At 31.4% G+C, this 18,118-nt stretch overlaps 2 long non-coding RNA genes and 1 pseudogene across 2 annotated transcripts; 2 read left to right on the top strand and 1 right to left on the bottom strand.

Annotated features, from left to right (window-relative positions):
- The first annotated feature begins 1,594 nt into the window (after positions 1–1,594).
- On the top strand, positions 1,595–2,562 carry LOC140675755 (uncharacterized). Its single transcript, XR_012048452.1, has 3 exons — positions 1,595–1,881; positions 1,982–2,185; positions 2,275–2,562. It is a non-coding gene; the product is annotated as an uncharacterized lncRNA (long non-coding RNA).
- A 929-nt stretch (positions 2,563–3,491) lies between these two features.
- LOC140675752 (uncharacterized) lies at positions 3,492–5,332 on the top strand. The gene is made up of 4 exons (XR_012048451.1): positions 3,492–3,542; positions 3,884–4,061; positions 4,286–4,418; positions 5,180–5,332. It is a non-coding gene; the product is annotated as an uncharacterized lncRNA (long non-coding RNA).
- Positions 5,333–6,053: 721 nt separating this feature from the next.
- Positions 6,054–11,963, bottom strand: LOC140675749 (uncharacterized; annotated as a pseudogene).
- Positions 11,964–18,118: the final 6,155 nt, after the last annotated feature.

The following is an 18,118-nucleotide window of genomic DNA, read 5'->3' on the forward strand; positions in this document are numbered from 1 at the left end:
ATAAAATGCGAAATGTAAAAATTTTATTTTCTGCGGAAAGATGAAATATGATACGAAAGACTGGAGATAAAGGAAAGCTCGCGAACGAGACTTCGCAACTCTTTGATGTCGTTCATCTCGCTTACTCCTTATTCGTTCTCTCTCTCTCTTTAGACGACTCACCAGTCTCGCGGAGATCTTATCTTATCTGTAATATAAACATCCTATAAAATAAAAATTGAAATTTTTTTTTATTTCGCATTTTATCGGTTTGAAGATAATTTTAGTGGATTAATGAGATTTTTGTGATTAAAATGACATCAAACACGACATAAATCGGATGATTTTTAATTAATCAATAATCATAATTATGATTATCTTTCTAACTAAAAATAATCCAATTTATGTCGTGTTTGGTGTCATTTTAATTACAAAAATCTCATTAATACATTAAAATTATTTTCTAACCGATATAATGCGAAATAAAAGTTTCAATTTTTATTTTATAAAATGTTTATATTATGATAAGATAAAATCTCCGCGAATTGTCTAAACTGAGAGAGAGAACGAGTAAGAAGTAAGCGAGATAAACGACATCAAAGCGTTTCGAAGACCCGTTTGCGAGGATTCCTTCATCCATTGTTTTCATATCATATATCATCTCACTATAGAAAATAAAACTTTTTTATTTCGCATTTTATCGATTTGAAAATAATTTTAATAGATTAATGAGATTTTTGCGTTTAAAATGACACCAAACACAACATAAATTAGATAATATTTAATTAAAAAGATAATCATAATTATGACTATTGATTAATTAAAAATCATCCGATTTATGTCATATTTGATGTCATTTTAATCATAAGAATCTCATTAATCTATTAAAATTATTTTTAAACTGATAAAATGCGAAATAAAAAAGTTTTATTTTCTATAGTGAGATAATATATGATATAAAAAATAATAGATAAAGAAATCCTCGCGACCAGCCTTCGGACTCTTTCATGTTAGCTATCTCGCTTGCTCCTTATACGTTTTCTGTTTGTTCGGCGACTGTCCTTGTTACACAAACAGATTGCAGCTCCATCTATCTCGAGATCGGTCAACTAAAAATTGCTCTGTACTACCTCGTGTCTCGATTTCATACATCGTATATGTATGAAAGCAGTTTCTAAAAAGTTCGACTAAAAAACTTTTTTACTAGGCTTTTAAAATCATTTTCAAAAATTTACTTATATTCTATCACGTTATTCCAAGCATGGGACACATCTTTCGTTCGAATAAATTAAAGAAATTTTATATTAAATAAATATTAATTCAATGAGTCGATAACAAAAGTGAAATTTTTTACATAAATTATAGCGTCCAGAACTTATTATTAAAACTTTAACTGTGTAAAAGGATTTATTGATCTGTGCAGCCAAAAAAAAGATTCTTGGTAGAACTGATTTTGTCGGTAAAATGAGCTTTGTTGGATCCCACGCACGCGCGCGCGCACACACACACATACATAATAATAGAATATATTTATTAGGGTTCTAAGTTTATTAATTAATAATACTTCATAAAATATAAAATAATAAAATAATTGTATATTTGATATTTTCAGCTTCTTCTTGGTGATACGATGACTGTTTCACAACCAATTATATCCAGAATAATTTTTCGTGTAAACTTATTAATAGCTAGTGTATTTAAAAAATATATAAAAATGTCATGAGATCAAGATGCTCGAAATTAAAATCGGCGGTTATTTAACGATCTTGGAAAAGGGAATGGAGCTATTGGTCTTCCTGGTATGGACGGAGCTATTGATTGTACCCAGATTACTCGATACAAGATTTCAAAATATAAGTGAAATCTATAGAAATAGAAAAGGATATTTTTCACTTAATGCAAGTATGTACTATGTTTGTTTAATGAATTTATTTGTTTGATAGATTAAAATGGCCTACCTTGTATATATATATATATTATTCATTTATTTGTTTATATGTAGACTGTCGTTGGCCCTCGGATGGAATTTTTGGATATTATAGTGGCCTGGTAGCGCACATGATAGTCGAATATTTCAAAACTCTTTATTATATATACGATATATAGAAAATAAATTAGACGGCATACTTGTTGGTGATAAAGGATATCCATGTGTACCATTTTTGATGACACTAATATCAAATCCTAGAACTGATGAAGAAGAAAGGTAAAAATTTTCTGTTCTAGTATTAAAAAAGAATTTGCATAAAAATTTTTATGTAATAAGCATAATTAAGTAATTATGTATTATTATAGATACAACAATATACAGTGCAGAACAAGACAAATAGTGGAAAGGACTTACGGCGTTTGAAAAAGACGATTTCCTTGCTTGTCACGAGGATTAAGGTATGAAGCGGACTTGATCGCGGTTATGATAATGACGGTTCGTGTATCGTGTCGATTTATGACAGTGATAAAGGTTAAATGTTGTGATGATCGCGGTATTAATATTTCTTATAAGCTTATTATTATTGTGTCGTGTCACAGAAGATGTAATAAAAAATATTTATAAGAGAAGGCAAATTTATCAATAGGATGAAGCAGTGATGATGAATGAAAAGAAGTAAGTATATATATATACAATATATATTATATTATGTGTAAAAATAATTATAATATTTAATAATTGTTGTATGTTTCGTGTGTTCAGTTATTGTTAAATAGTGTAAAAGAAAAATATTTATTTTTTTAGGTGATGATATATAATAATATTTATTTTACACGAACCGTTAAAAGAAAAGATAAGAAAAGGAGAGAGAGAGAGAAAGAGAGAGAGAGAGAGAGAGAAAGAGAGAGAGGGAGGGAGAGAGAGGGGGAGGGAGAGGGAGGGAGAGAGAGAGAGAGGAAGGGAGGGAGAGAGGGGGAGGGAGGGAAAAGGGGGGAGGGAGGGAGGGGAGGGAGGGAGGGAGGGAAAGTATTAGATACAAATAATATAATATTAGATAATAATATTGATATATATTTATATATATGTATATATATTAAATATTTAAATATTATTAAATTAAATTCTTTGAAGTTAAAGAAGAGAAGAAGAATAAGCAATAGAAATAAATAAGGAGAAGAAGAGAGAATATATAGAAAGAAGAAAGTTTTAAAATTAGAAAATACGAAGAAGTTGGAACATAACCGGTTAGAGACTTATATAGGAAGAGAGTAGCAAACTCGATTATGTAATTCCTCATTTCTTCTGATTGGATAGAAGCGTTAAAGCTTTTACTGAGCATTTTATAATGTGCACGAAACACGAAAAACTGAAAATAATATTAATATTTGCAGCTTTATATTTATTTTAAAAAATCAAATAGAGAGGTTACGTTATTGCGTGAGAGTTTGCCACTCTCTTCCTAAGAGGCTCTATACGCCCGAAAGATTCGTAAGTTTCGTCGCACGGTGCGCTGGTGTGCGATTTGTCAGAAATGGATGAATGATGAATTTTGCGTTCGTTTCCGTTTTCCGTCCTTGGACGAGTGCAGACGTGTTTCTTTTGCGCTTTTACTCGTTATTTTTTTGGATTAATTGTAAGTAACTCTTATATTTTTTAAATTATTATAATTCTTCCATTACTATTTCACGTACTTATACATATATTTACTTTCATTATTTTAATTCTCTTATCATTTCAATCTAACCACAAAGTAGGTAGACTGACTAAGAGCTATATGCTATAAATCAGTAGAAGAAGAAGAAAATGGCGTATATAGGCCTCGCCTGTGTTTGCCGCTGTCTTCTTCTATTGATTTTGGCCCTGACGAATATATGTACGTCTTATAGCTATTAACGGGTGAAAGAAAATTTATATTATATTCTAAATTTTTTTATTTTATATCATCTATATACTAAAAAATATAATGCGTAACAGCGCAAGAAGACACGTCTAAACTCGTCCAAGGACGGCAACGAACTTCGCCGCTGTCTCGTCTACTCGCGCATCGTGTCTCGTTCTGAGAGTTTCCACGAAGAGATTCCTGCGTGCGACACTCAAGCCAGGGCAGACGAGCCTCGACGGAGCCGCGTCTCAGAAATTGCGTCGTCGCATGGTAGGTGTTACAATTCTTTACACTCTTCGAGTCCACCTCGACTCAGGAGAGGTATGTTATTGTTAATATACAGCAATAACTTAAAGTTTATTGTTGTAACAATATTATTAAATAAATTAAGTAGCTTCAAATTTTTGTTAAGGATAATCTTTTGATGTTTTGTATTATTTTTTATATGAAATTAAAGATTATAACATTATTATAGTCACGTCATACATTTGCAGGCATGCAAGTAATCCATCCGTCCTTGAAGGCCAGGAGATACCTTCAAATATTAATCAAAGTTTCATAACTTTTAACAAACCACGTAACTACAATGATAAGTTGAGACAGAATTCTGCGAGTGTTGGCAGTTGAGTAAGTTCCAGCATACAGAACATAATTCCAAACTTTTAAAATCATAATTCTAATATGCAGTCATGGCCAAATTTAACTCATTCCGGATCAAATATACTAAATTTATCATTAAATTAAATTAATTTAGGCAAAATAGAATATACAACCTAAACGCATATTTCAAAACTTAAAATGTAAATTGTAATTAGTTTTTTTCTTTAAAAAAAAAATAAGATATATGTTTAACAGATATATAATACATTTATTACATTACATAAATTATAATTAATCTAATGATAATATTTAATTTATAAAATTCAGTTGTGGAAGTATCGAGAAAACATCAAATAAACTAAAATGTGTTATTATACAAATTCATAGCTTTGCCAAGACTGTTGACCCAATTAAGTTGACATAACATTAATAAATATCCTTAGGCATATAATATGTCTGAAAATTCATCAATCTCCAGTCATATCTAAAAAAAAACAATGGAAACTTCTAAATCAATGCATATATAATTTATTTAATATTATTGTACTATTGTTATTATAATATTTAATTTTAGCGAATGTGTACAATTTAAAAAGCATTTATAATTTTTTTCCATAAATTAATTAAGACATACAATTTAAACAAATATTTTAAAAATTTTGATGGGAACTGTAACATTAGCTTTCTTCTATTTTAAGAATAGTAGGACATATGTTTAACAAAATATATGACACATTTATTACATTATATACATTATAATTAATGTAATGACAATATTTAATTTATAGGGTTCAGTTGTAGAGGCATCGAGAAAACATCAAGTGAACCAAAATATGTTATTACACAAGTTCACAGTTTCACAAAGACATATGACACATGGCAAGTAAAACTGTCAGATTTCGGTTTCTGTGCTAAAGTCTCAAGAATTATCAAAACGAAAATTTTTTATAGGAACCTTATATTGGATGAGTCTTGAAGTAATTTCAAGGTAATTTATACATTTATATTACTTTTAAGATTGAATGATATAAATTTTATTTTTTTACTCTTTCATTTTTAAATCATTATTAATTAGTAATATATTAGAATTAGTATAAAAAGATTAAATTTTAATGGAATACAGATTATAAAATATAAAAGAATAATTTTATCATGTTCTATAAAAGTTGACATTTTCTTAAAAACGTGAACTAAAGGATAGTTTCTATCGACTAGCGTTTTAAGTATTATGGTTAATTATATATGTTTAATAAATATATAACACATTTATTTTATTACATAATTAATGTATTGATAATATTTAATTTATAGGGTTCAGTTGTAATGGCATCGAGAAAACATCAAGTGAACTAAAATATGTTCTTGCATAAGTTCATAGTCTCGCAAAGACTTATGGCAGAGTAAAGCTGTCGGATTTTGGTTTTTGTGTTCAAGTCTTAAGAACGACTGAAGTGATAATTTCTTATGAGAACCTTATATCGAATGAATCCTTAAGTAATTTCAAGGTAATTTATATAACTTACTTTCAAGATTGAATGATGTAAACTTTATTTTTTTACTCTTTTTCATTTTTAAATCATTATTAATTAATAATATACTAGAATCACTAGAAAGATTAAATTTTAATGCAACATAGATTATAAATACAAAATGTCGTATAAGATATTCAGTTTGATATATATATATATATATAATTCTTAGTTTTATTATAAGATAAGGAAGATAAAAAAGAATTAATAGAAATTTTTTTATATGAAAAGTGCATTGTAGTGCATGAAGTTCGTCTGTATAGTAATTAATGAAAAATTCGTCATTCTTTTTTTACAGAAGTCTCATAGCAATAAAGTTTCCATAACAACAAAATAAATAATTAATTTTAATATTTATAGTTATTTATCATTTCTTGTGCACAAGTTGGATTACATAAGATTCTTTTTGAACAAACATCTGGTATTTTAAGTCGTATAATGATGTCGAAAAATAATTCAAAGCAAATTCAAGGTAATTTGTATTGCTGATCCTAGTCCTGGTGTGCTGAGCTAAATAAGAACTTACTAGAGTAAAGGTTAGATAAGGCATTTATGTTACGTAGTGGAGCAGGTATGGCTCTTGGGCCGATATCGGTTACGGTGCTGGTGAAGGGAGGAAAAAGCGCTTTGACGTTCTGCAAGCGGGGCAGGTTCTTGGAGTGATATCGGATACGGTGACGGTGGTGGGACGGAAAAGCGCTTTGGCGTTCTGCACGTGGGGCAGGTATGGCCCGTCAAAACAAATGACGTCACATGGTAGGTGACCGTGTATAACGTCATGCCTGTGAAAATGAAAAAAGGATAATACAAATAAAACACAGGAACGTGCAGGTTCTGTCAAACGCGACGGTATGACGCAACGAAAGAAATAGTATTATCGGTGGCTTATATTACGATGCGCGCCTATTGTTGAAAGAGGTTGCGGAACATCCTCTTTCAACAATAAAAGTAACGGAACTACTTATATATAAAATGGGAAAGAGGAGTGGGTGAAAGAAATCGACAATAGATTTAAATGTACAAATATGTAACGTTTATATTTAAAATTTTTTACAAAATCAAAGTTATTCAAGAAGTTTTTACAAAATGAATAATTGAAGAAAATATTCCTGGGATAATGATTTTCGTTTTGTTACTATCATATGTACAATTTTATTGAGGTAAAGCGAGATTATTTCTAAAAATGTTATTTCAAAGTATATATCGAGAAATGATAAATCTTTTAGCTGAATGCGAACGTTACGTTCTATTTCCTTGCTATTACTCTTGATCAGAAGTTTTATAATACTGTTATTAATGTTACTATTGATAGGAAGATTTATCTCTATTTCGTTCATTAGATATCGCTCACATTCGTTGACACTGTGGGAAATTAAATTTAGTTGATTCAAACGAGCGTTTACACAACTATATTTTCCAGTCCCAGAAAGGTTGCTATCTGCATTACTATCGCAACGCTGTAAGTTTTCTTCCGTTTCTTCCGTGTAGGTCCCTTTGCATTCGTATCCTTGATGTTTTCGGAAGGAAGATCTTCTTGCACGTTTTCGCGATACGCTACTAGCACAGCTCTAACACCATATGCGGTAGTAAAATTTATAATTATTTTGTCGATAATAATCGTACTCTGTTTAATTTTATCGCCGTTTAAGTACAAAGACATCTGTTCCATGTTTTCTTGAAATTTCTGCCACGATTCCATATCAAAGCAAATTCCTTCAGCGCTATGAGATGATAATTTAACAATCGGTAGAAAATCCAGTTCCTCTTCATCCGACGCCATAAGGCCCACATGAATTTTCTTCGTATAGGATGAATTCAGGCCATATGTTGTAGATAACAACATACGTTGCAGTTCGATTTTTCCCACGAAATTGCATTCTGACTTAGAAGCGCTGACTGAATACAAGGATTTCTTGAAATTTGAAATTTCTTTACGATTGTCCATGATAGCTGCTTCTGCGTAGAAAATCGAAGTTCGAATAATCACGCTCAGAATACAAACGAAAACATCAAACTTTTACAGTTGAACTTGCTAGTTCGGATGGCAGGAAACGACTGAACTTAATTTTCCCGAATACTTAAATTAGAAAGATGAAATAGAAAAGTGGTGGGGAAAATGCGCGCGCAGAATAATAAAAAATTATATGTGCATGAAATTTTAAATCAATTTAAAAAATAGATTATAAAAATGTACGTTACTCTCCATAGCTTGTCTGTGTCGCGTCTAAAGTTCAGAGAATAATATTTTTATAACGTAGTTTTACAAAAATCATGAAAAATATAATAAAAGAAAATTTTTCATATATATATATATATATAAATAAAATTGTATTCAATATAAATTTAGAGAAAGAATTTCTAAAGCGCGCCAAGAAAAAAAAACAAAACCTTGCGTCACATATAAAAGTTATAAAAAAAAAGATATTTATTTATTGCTTGTTGGTTTTTCCAAAATTTTTTTACGACATATTTCTTATAGCAAGCCGCCGGGAAAATAAAGAAAATAATAAAGATTACTAAAATTTTTTCACGACATATTTCTTATAACGAGCCGCGGAAATAAAGAAAATAATAAAGATTACTTCGCGTAACAAAAAAGGAATAATCGTTTATTGCTTGCTGGTTTTTCCGAAATTTTTTCACGACATATTTCTTATAACGTGCCGCCGGGAAAATAAAAAAAATAATAAAGATTACTTCGCATAACAAAAAAAAAAAAGGAATAAGTGTTTATTGCTTGTTGGTTTTTCCGAAATTTTTTTTACGATATATTTCTTATAAATAGTTAGCGAGAAAATAAAGAAAATAAGAAAGATTACTGAAATTTTTCACAACATATTTCTTATAACGAGCCACCGCGGAAATAAAGAAAATAATAAAGATTACTTCGCGTAACAAAAAAGGAATAATCGTTTATTACTGTACGTAACAAAAAGAGAAATGTAAACGTGGGAAATAGATTATTTCCAAAACTTTCTTTGAACTTACCGTTAATCCGTCATAAAAGAAGAAAATATAATAATAAAACATTCTTTCGAAGGTTTTGCATTGTAATGTCCTATCACATTTTGTTTAATAACCCGACCAATGCAAAATCAAAGAATTTTCTCCTCTTCCTAAAGAGGCTTTTTCTTTAAAATGTATAAATATGGTTCTCCGTATTGGAAAAAATGCATTTCAAGTTCCGAATTTGAATTTTATCCATCACGTGAGTTACAGTGCAAATAATTAATTATCATGACGAATCTTAAAAACGTTGTAGAAATTTGTCTTTTGCTGGCACAGAGTTTGTGTGGCAAGAAATTTGACAAATTGTTATCAGGATTAACAAGCGACGACGAAAAAAAATATCGCGTCTTCGGAAAGTTCGCTGGCGAGTGTCCTAGCGTGGTGCTCGCGGTATTATTCCGCCTCGGACATTTTGCAATTTTCGCGAACTTTTGAACATCGCCGGAGAAGTTATCGAATCGCGGATCTGTTTTGGTGAGGAAGAGAGCGATGCTGATGAGCACATAGAATTTCTTCGGTTGCATTTTCATCGATTTCTCCAGAATTCGAATGGTAAGTTTTTATTTTTACTTTTATCGGGTTTAAAATTATAAAATATATTATTTAAATCAAACAATTTTTAGACTCAACGCGCCCGATCGCGATCGCAACAGTCGAAGGAAATCGTCACCCTCGAATAAATGAAGATCGAACTGCTAGATTAAGTTTACGCAAGAGACGTCAAACAGACACGTCGCCAGAGGCGGGACTTTCACGTAAGTTTTAATACATATTTTATAGTGATGATGAAAAACAGATAATTATTTTTCAAATTTTAAAATACCGTACATTTCAGGACGGGCTCGCATAGTGAGGATATTATAAAAAATGTATATGTATTTATTATTAATAGTCTAATTATTTATTGCAAATATACATCATGGATAAACATAGTGGGGAGGGGGAATATTTTACCTATAACAATTGACATTCCTCTCTCTCACCATCAGACCTCTACAATCAGTCGGAGAGGACACTCCCTCCACCACCCTCCACCTGCAGAACCATCTGTATCCCCCCTTCCCCTCAATCCGGGGGACATTTGGTACCTCTCCTCCACCCACGGACATATCAGTACCAGGGGGTGAGGTAAGCGGGGGAACCCCCTCAGATCCCTGAGTTCGATCTCTCTTTATTTCCCTACTTAGTTGTGTTACATTTTCATAATTTTACAAAATACACTCACTATTGTTGGCCACAACTGGGATAATACTGTGGGATATGGGGGACAGAAAGATGTTATAAAATAAGAAAAGGATTTATTGAGGATATAGAGTATAATATAATGGTGTACGCACAGAATGACGGCTAAATACAGACTGCCCTGAGAGACTGCACTGATTCATTGTGCTCTCCCAATATCTTAATCTGTTATAAACAATGCTAGATACTCGCACCGTATGATCTAGCCGCTAATGACGCAACGGTGAACCGATACTTTTCTGTTATAAACAATGCTAGATACTCGTGTCGTATGATCTAGCCGCTATCGCCTGCAACGTCGCACGCGCGCACATAAAACTTATCTTCTAATAACAGTGCTCTGAGGAATGCAGTATGTTAAATAATGCGTTTTTAATCCTACAATACAATAACCAGTTCTAGCCATCCCATGGCTAAAAATAGAGAATTAGATCAATATGTGATCTACTTTTCGACACCCATTATTTTTCTTTTGTAGATTCAAATGCATAATTACGCATATTGAGGTTAACTTTTAGACTTTCCGCGCACCAATTATACAGAGGTTACTCACAATCGTGTCTTTATACAATTATTTTAATGTTTAACTTATCTCGTATCCTTAACTATTTGTACAAGAAAATACAGAAGAATACAATAATAATTTCGTTGGAAAGATCTATTAGTTTTGTCGGAAAAGAAAAAACTTTACAGCTGTTAGCGGACAACGTAACCAGTGGAGATGTAAGGAACTAAGTTTCCCCACTTATGTAGCGCGCACTTGAATCATAGACTAAATAATTTAAAAAATTCGTTGAAGTGGCCAGAAATGGAACAGTGGCCACAAATGGTGCACCGACACTATGTGTATGAAGTTAGCACCGCCATTTTGAAAAAAAATAAAAATAAAAATTGTGCAGTGTTGTGCTAGGTTTGTACTATATTGTGCCGCAAGAAATAATAAAATATCTCAAAAAACAAAGCGTTAAATAAAAAAAAGCGATTTTTTTGCCAGCACCGCCATTTTGTTTTATCATAAAAAAATTGTGCTGAATACAACTTAATGTACTGTATATTGTGCCGCAAAAATTAAAACCGTCCTGCTTCTCGTTTCAGAAAAAAAAAATAAAAATGTTAATTTTTCAAAAGCAACAGTTTATAGCTTATAACTTTCGAACCGTGACTGATAACGCGATTTCTCCACTTGTGCTGAATTGTGCTAATCGAGACAAATAAAATAACCCAAGAAAAGTCTCAGTATATCCCCGAATGTTAGCCGAAGAGCGATGGAAAAGGGTGGGGGTGGAAAGAAATTTAAATTTTTGGAAATTTCTCCAGTTGTGCCAGATTGTGCAAGTCGAGCGCAACAACTTTTCCTAATGGCAGAATGACGTCAGACAATTAGAATTAACAGTACAGCCAATTTTTCAAAAGCAAAAGTTTATAAGTTTATAACTTTCAAACGGCGACTGATAACGCGATTTCTCCACTTGTGCTGAATTGTGCTAATCGAGACGAATAAAATAACCCAAGAAAAGTCTCAGTGTATACCCGAGAATTAGCCGAAGAGCGATGGGAAAGGGTGGGGGCAGAAAAAAATTAAATTTTTGGAAATTTCTCCAGTTGTGCCGGATTTTCTCGCGCGCGCGTGAAACATTTCTTTTATTTTACTTTCAAGATATATATTCATAATAAGATAATTTTTATTAATTTTTATATTTAATTTTTTCTATTTTCTAAACTTCTATCTTTTTTGTTCGATAGAACGAATCAATGTGCGATATTTATATACACTAAAAATAAAAAGTGTTTAAATGTGTAGTGTATATTAGAAAAATAAAGTCTTGTTTAAAATAGTATTATTATATGTATTTAAGTAATGTAAATATGCAGTTTTTAAAATAAGAAAGTAATAAGTGTAATTTTTCTTATGTTATAATTTGTAAGATATATATATATATATATATAGAGAGAGAGAGAGAGAGAGAGAAAATTTAAAAAATTTTTAAGTACAAATTTTAATTTTAAAAAATTTTTTATTTTAAGGTTTTTTTTATTTCTTTGTTTTTTTATGTTTTTAAGTTTAAGAAAATTTATTTTTTTAACTTTTTTCGACACGGCAAGTCAATGTGGAATATTTATATACACTAAAAATAAAAAGTGTTTAAATGTGTAGTGTATATTAGAAAAATAAAGTCTTTTTTAAAATAGTATTATTATATGTATTTAAGTAGTGTAAATATGCAGTTTTTAAAATAAGAAAGTAATAAGTGTAATCTTTCTTATGTTATAATTTGTAAGGTATATATACAGGGTGGACCATTTTAATCCATCCAGTCGAATATCTCGAAAACCAAGTTCGGGAGAGAAAAATGTTTCAGACAAAAGTTGTATGGTTTCGAGGAGGCCATAAAATGATACCATTGGTTTGACCTTGAAAAGTCATTTGAAGGGCACATGAAGGTCACTTCAAGTTTTTTAAATGGAACACCCTATATATTTTTACATATTCTTGTAGCTCATCTCAAGAGCTTTCCAAAACACTTATAACAAAGTATTTTTCATTAGGTATTTTTTGAGTTATAAGGCACAAAGTTGCAGTATTTTGACATAAAATACAAGATATCTCATAAAATATTCATTTTTTGATTATCTTACTCTAATACTTTTATGCACAGAATAATGAGACGAATCAGTTGGTGTAAAAAAAACACATAATTATGTTAAAGTAAAAATGTGTAACTTATTTGCAAATTCAGATTTTTACTTTAACATAATTATGTGTTTTAATTATGCCAATTGATTCGTCTCGTTAGTCTGTGCATAAAAGTATTAGAATAAGATAATCAAAAAATGAATATTTTATGAGATATCTTGTATTATATGTCAAAATACTGCAACTTTGAAGCCTTATAACTCAAAAAATACTTAATGAAAAATACTTTGTTATAAGTGTTTTGGAAAGCTCTTGAGATGAGCTACAAGAATATGTAAAAATATATAGGGTGTTCCATTTAAAAAACTTGAAGTGACCTTCACGTGCTCTTCAAATGACTTTTCAAGGTCAAACCAATGGTACCATCTTATGGCCTCCTCGAAACCATACAACTTTTGTCTGAAACATTTTTCTCTCCCGAACTTGGTTTTCGAGATATTCGACTGGATGGATTAAAATGGTCCACCCTGTATATATATATATATATATATATATATATATATATATATATATATAGAGAGAGAGAGAGAGAGAGAGAGAGAAAATTTAAAACATTTTTAAGTACATATTTTAATTTTAAAAAATTTTTTATTTTAAGTTTTTTTTATCTTTTTTATGTTTTTTTATGTTTTTAAGTTTAAGAAAATTAATTTTTTTAACTTTTTTCGACACAGCGAGTCAATGTGCGATAACATATATACCGTTCAAATGTTTTTTAATCATTTTATGATAGGATGTAAATGCATATGTGACCTTTGACCAATGTTTGTTCCTCAATGACACCTGACTTACCTTTACGCGCATTGTCATCATAGTAAAGCCATTTTTTGCCTATTTTAATATTTATAAGCGATATAATGACCTACAGAGGCTACATCATTACTGCCTTCATATGCAATCACCCCTGATAAGATGTATCTGTTGTCACAAGTTACACTTAATTCTACGGGATATTCGGATAGCATTATCGGTCTTTGATTATCATATTCTGTTTCTATAATTAAATGCGGACCATATATGATGTTTGATTGCTGAGACTTTCCGCAACATATTGGATGAATATCAAACTGTTCATTTAACGCTTCCTGTAAAAATCGTATTCCTTTTTCATGTATTATCGTGTTATTAATAAATAGAATATTTCTACGTATTTTTACACGATTGCATGTGTTACACGTATTTATTTTTGTAAAACTTGGAATATTCTCGAGCAACCAAGTTATTAGATTACCTATATTAGAAATGACGTTCACTTTTATTATAGCATTTTCTTTAATATCCGGTTTTAATTGATTGAGATTGCATAGTAATTTAGCACGTTCTCTAAAGAAATGTGCACTTAGTCCCTCTTTTATCAATACTTTATGCGCATGTTATTAATTTTGACGATGTTTCTAATAATGCATTATTGTATGTGTCGTTATTTACTAAACTTGTAGATAATATTTGACATAAGCTATCAAAACCACAAGTATTTGTTACTATTAGTGTAACTTTTCCATTTTTGACATTTTTGCAATAATTCCCATTCGGTATTGCAGGCAAGGTTACATATTTATCTCTATTTGCATCAAAATTAGGATATGCATCTGCATAGCGACATACAACTTGTTTCCTTGTATTTTTGTTGCGCCAATTTTGCTCGGCTTGTAATTCCGTTAATTCTTCCATTGAATCGTTATCTATACAAGCGGAAATATCAGTAGATGTAAATAAATTGTTATTTTTATTAATTTCGCTTACACCATTAATGTCTGTAAAATTATCTTTTGACTTTTCCACCATTGCCAATTTTATCTTACCCGAGAAACAAGAAATATATTTGTTGACAAATTTATCAGCTCTCATTGGTAAAGACACATCTTTTAATGTGCGATTTTTTAAATCATTAAATTCTGATTCTACCGCTGCAGATGTCGTATTTTTACAACCATAACCAAATATTACAGGCATAACTTCACTAAATAGCGGGAAGTATTTTAATAATGCTTTAAATTTCTCTGAGAAATCTATGCAATAGAACCCATTAATATCATAGGTTTCCTGTAACTTATTTACTTGAGAGACACAATTATTATATATTATATCAACCCAATGATGTATATTTATTTCGGCTGCATCCACATCATTTAAAATATCTTCATTGCTTTTATACTCGTGACATATCGATAAATCTTTATCATTTATTGATAATACATCTGCATTGCCTTGAAATAATGATGTTAAATTGTTTTGTGCTCTCATCGTTAAATTGTTATCTTGATAAGGACTTACCGCGAGAATTAAAATATTACGCGTAATTTCTTCAAATTCGTGGAATGTGTTTTGCTTTCTTAAGATTGCCATTGCACGCATAAAAAATGATTTTACTATAGGCGGTTTGCCAGAAAAACAGTTCCACCTAGTAATCATATTCATAAAATGGCACACATCTAATCGTAAAAAACAAGGTGGTAGAGGCATCTCTACGCCAGTTAGTAAAGCAAAACACGTAGATAAATAATCGTTCAAAGTAATAGATCTTGCAAATGCTCTTGCAACGGCTCCGAGTAGAACTTTGTCAAAATCGGTAATTACTTCTTTAGGAGAGGAAAATGTAGAGTTTTACATTGCTCCGGTCCGTAAAAATTCTTGCAACCAAAATACTATTTGTATTTTGTGATGCAGAAATCATTTGAAAAATAGGAGCTGTCTTTTCAGCAATTTGTGCAACTGCTTGATACAAATATATATGCGAACACAATTCGCCATTTGATAATTTAATTTTTTTTATTAAGGATCCAGTAGCGTCAATATATAGGGTCATATAATATTTTTCATATAAGGCGAACTGTTCTCGAGTCCAATAACGACGACTAATGAATCCAACCCAATAAATCTAATCGCACCTTCGTATCGTGAACTGTATTTCATTAACAAAAAGGCTGTCAAATATATTAGTAGATGTTATACCCAATAATCTGTCTTGCCGTTCTTGTTTGGTTTTACGAAGAACATCAGACGAATATAAATGTGCAGGCTCGTCATCTCCAACATCCATTAAAAAATCAGCACGTTTTCTTTTCCATATACAAGGAAGGGTCTTACCCTTTACTAATTCATAAGCAACTTGCTTGCGATCTAGACCTTTTAGTTGTCGTTTTTTATTATGTTTAATACTTGAATCGTAATCATGGATTGTGCATTCCATTATGACATCTTTTTTCTGGTTCATTTGCAATTTGTCCAATGAAACTGCACTTACATTCTCCACATTTGCCAATAACGATCAAGAAAATCCCAGTTTGTGATATTTTCGCACATTTGAAACTAAGTGCACACGGCAATTTTATCTCATTATATACTCGCTCATAGAGTATACTCGTTCATGCGTGGCGCCGCAATACACGTGTATTACGTTTACCACGATTTTTAAAATTATATTTTACTTTTTCATCAAAAATTTGCGGCCATATATCTGAGATGTTAATCGAAAATGACATCATATGGCTATTATTTAATGTGTCGATCGTTGATTCCGTGATGTTTGAATCATTCTTTTCTACTTTAATATTACGAAATAAAAGTAAATCTTTATAAACATTATAACGATTTAACTTTAAAATAATATACACATATTTCGGTTTTATTGCATGATCTAATGCAGCAGAAAGTTGTGTATACAAGTTGGAACTCGGTGGTGTAATGGTACCATCGTTTCCTATTATATCTTTAAAATCTGCCGATTTTAACAATGACATCAGGTTCGAGATTAAGCCCATTGCAAAAAATTCCTGGCGTTTGCTTTGTTCGCTTGCGATACTCTATTCTACGAGACTTATGAAATGCTCTTAATACTTCGCGCTAGAGACGCTAAGACAATGATGCGACAACAGGACTCGCCAACTCTGAGTGGAGGGGATGACGCACGCGAGATGCTAGGAAGAGGACGCGACAACAGAGCTCGCCAACTCTGAGTGGAGGGGATGACGCACGCGAGATGCTAAGAGGACACGCAACTCCTCTTCCTAGCATAGCATATATATACAACAGGATGTTCCAGAACAACCTTCCGTCCATAAAATGACGTATTTCTGACACAATTCTAAGACAATTTTTCCTTTACCAAAATTTGATTTGAAGCGTAGTTTTTGTGTTATAAACAAAAATAGCAAATCACGCGTCGAGTATAGAAGGCAGGCAGGAGCGGCGCGGCGCACCGCGAGCGCGGGCGCAGTTGACTGTCCGACGGGTGATTACCGCCGCATGAGTCGCTAACTATTTTATCTTATAGCATAAAATTATGCTTTAAATAAAATTTTGGTAAGGAAGAAAATGTCTTATAATTACGTCATAAGTGTTCCTTAAAATAATGTTTCTTTAATGACTAAAAGTTGTTCCGGATCGCCGGCCGTTGGACGCTGCGATCAGCTGATTGCTACACGCGATGTGTGTATGTCTGAGTGCGTGCGTAAAAGAAAGGACAGAGTGAGTGAGAGAAAAAGAGAGAGAAATAACCGTCTCCGCGACGGCGACGCTCCTTCGATTGTCATCGACATTGTCGTCGATGATATCAGACCGATCGATATATTGATTTTCCGGCTCAGCTGAGAGACACATCGCGTGTAGCAATCAGCTGATTGCAGCGTCCGACATTATTTTAAGGAACATTTATTCCTGACGTAATTATAAGACATTTTCTTCTTTACCAAAATTTTATTTAAAGCATAATTTTATGTTGTAAGATAAAATAATTAGCGACTCATGCGGCGGTAATCACTTGTCGGACGGTCAGCTGCGCCCGCGCTCGCGGTGCGCCGCGCCGCTTCTGCCTGCCTTCTATACTCGATGTGTGATGTGCTAACTATTTTTAATGATTATAACTCAAAAACTACGCTTCAAATCAAATTTTGGTAAAGGAAAAATTGTCTTAGAATTGTGTCAGGAATGTGTCATTTTACGGACGGAAGGTTGTTCTGGGACACCCTGTATATATATATCTTACAAATTATAACATAAGAAAGATTACACTTATTACTTTCTTATTTTAAAAATTGCATATTTACATTACTTAAATACATATAATAATACTATTTTAAAAAAGACTTTATTTTTCTAATATACACTACACATTTAAACACTTTTTATTTTTAGTGTATATAAATATCGCACATTGATTCGTTCTATCGAACAAAAAAGATAGAAGTTTAGAAAATAGAAAAAATTAAATATAAAAATTAATAAAAGTTATCTTATTATGAATATATATCTTG

This window comes from Anoplolepis gracilipes, unplaced genomic scaffold (genome assembly GCF_047496725.1).
Source record: "Anoplolepis gracilipes unplaced genomic scaffold, ASM4749672v1 Contig18, whole genome shotgun sequence".
NCBI classification, from domain to species: domain Eukaryota; kingdom Metazoa; phylum Arthropoda; class Insecta; order Hymenoptera; family Formicidae; genus Anoplolepis; species Anoplolepis gracilipes.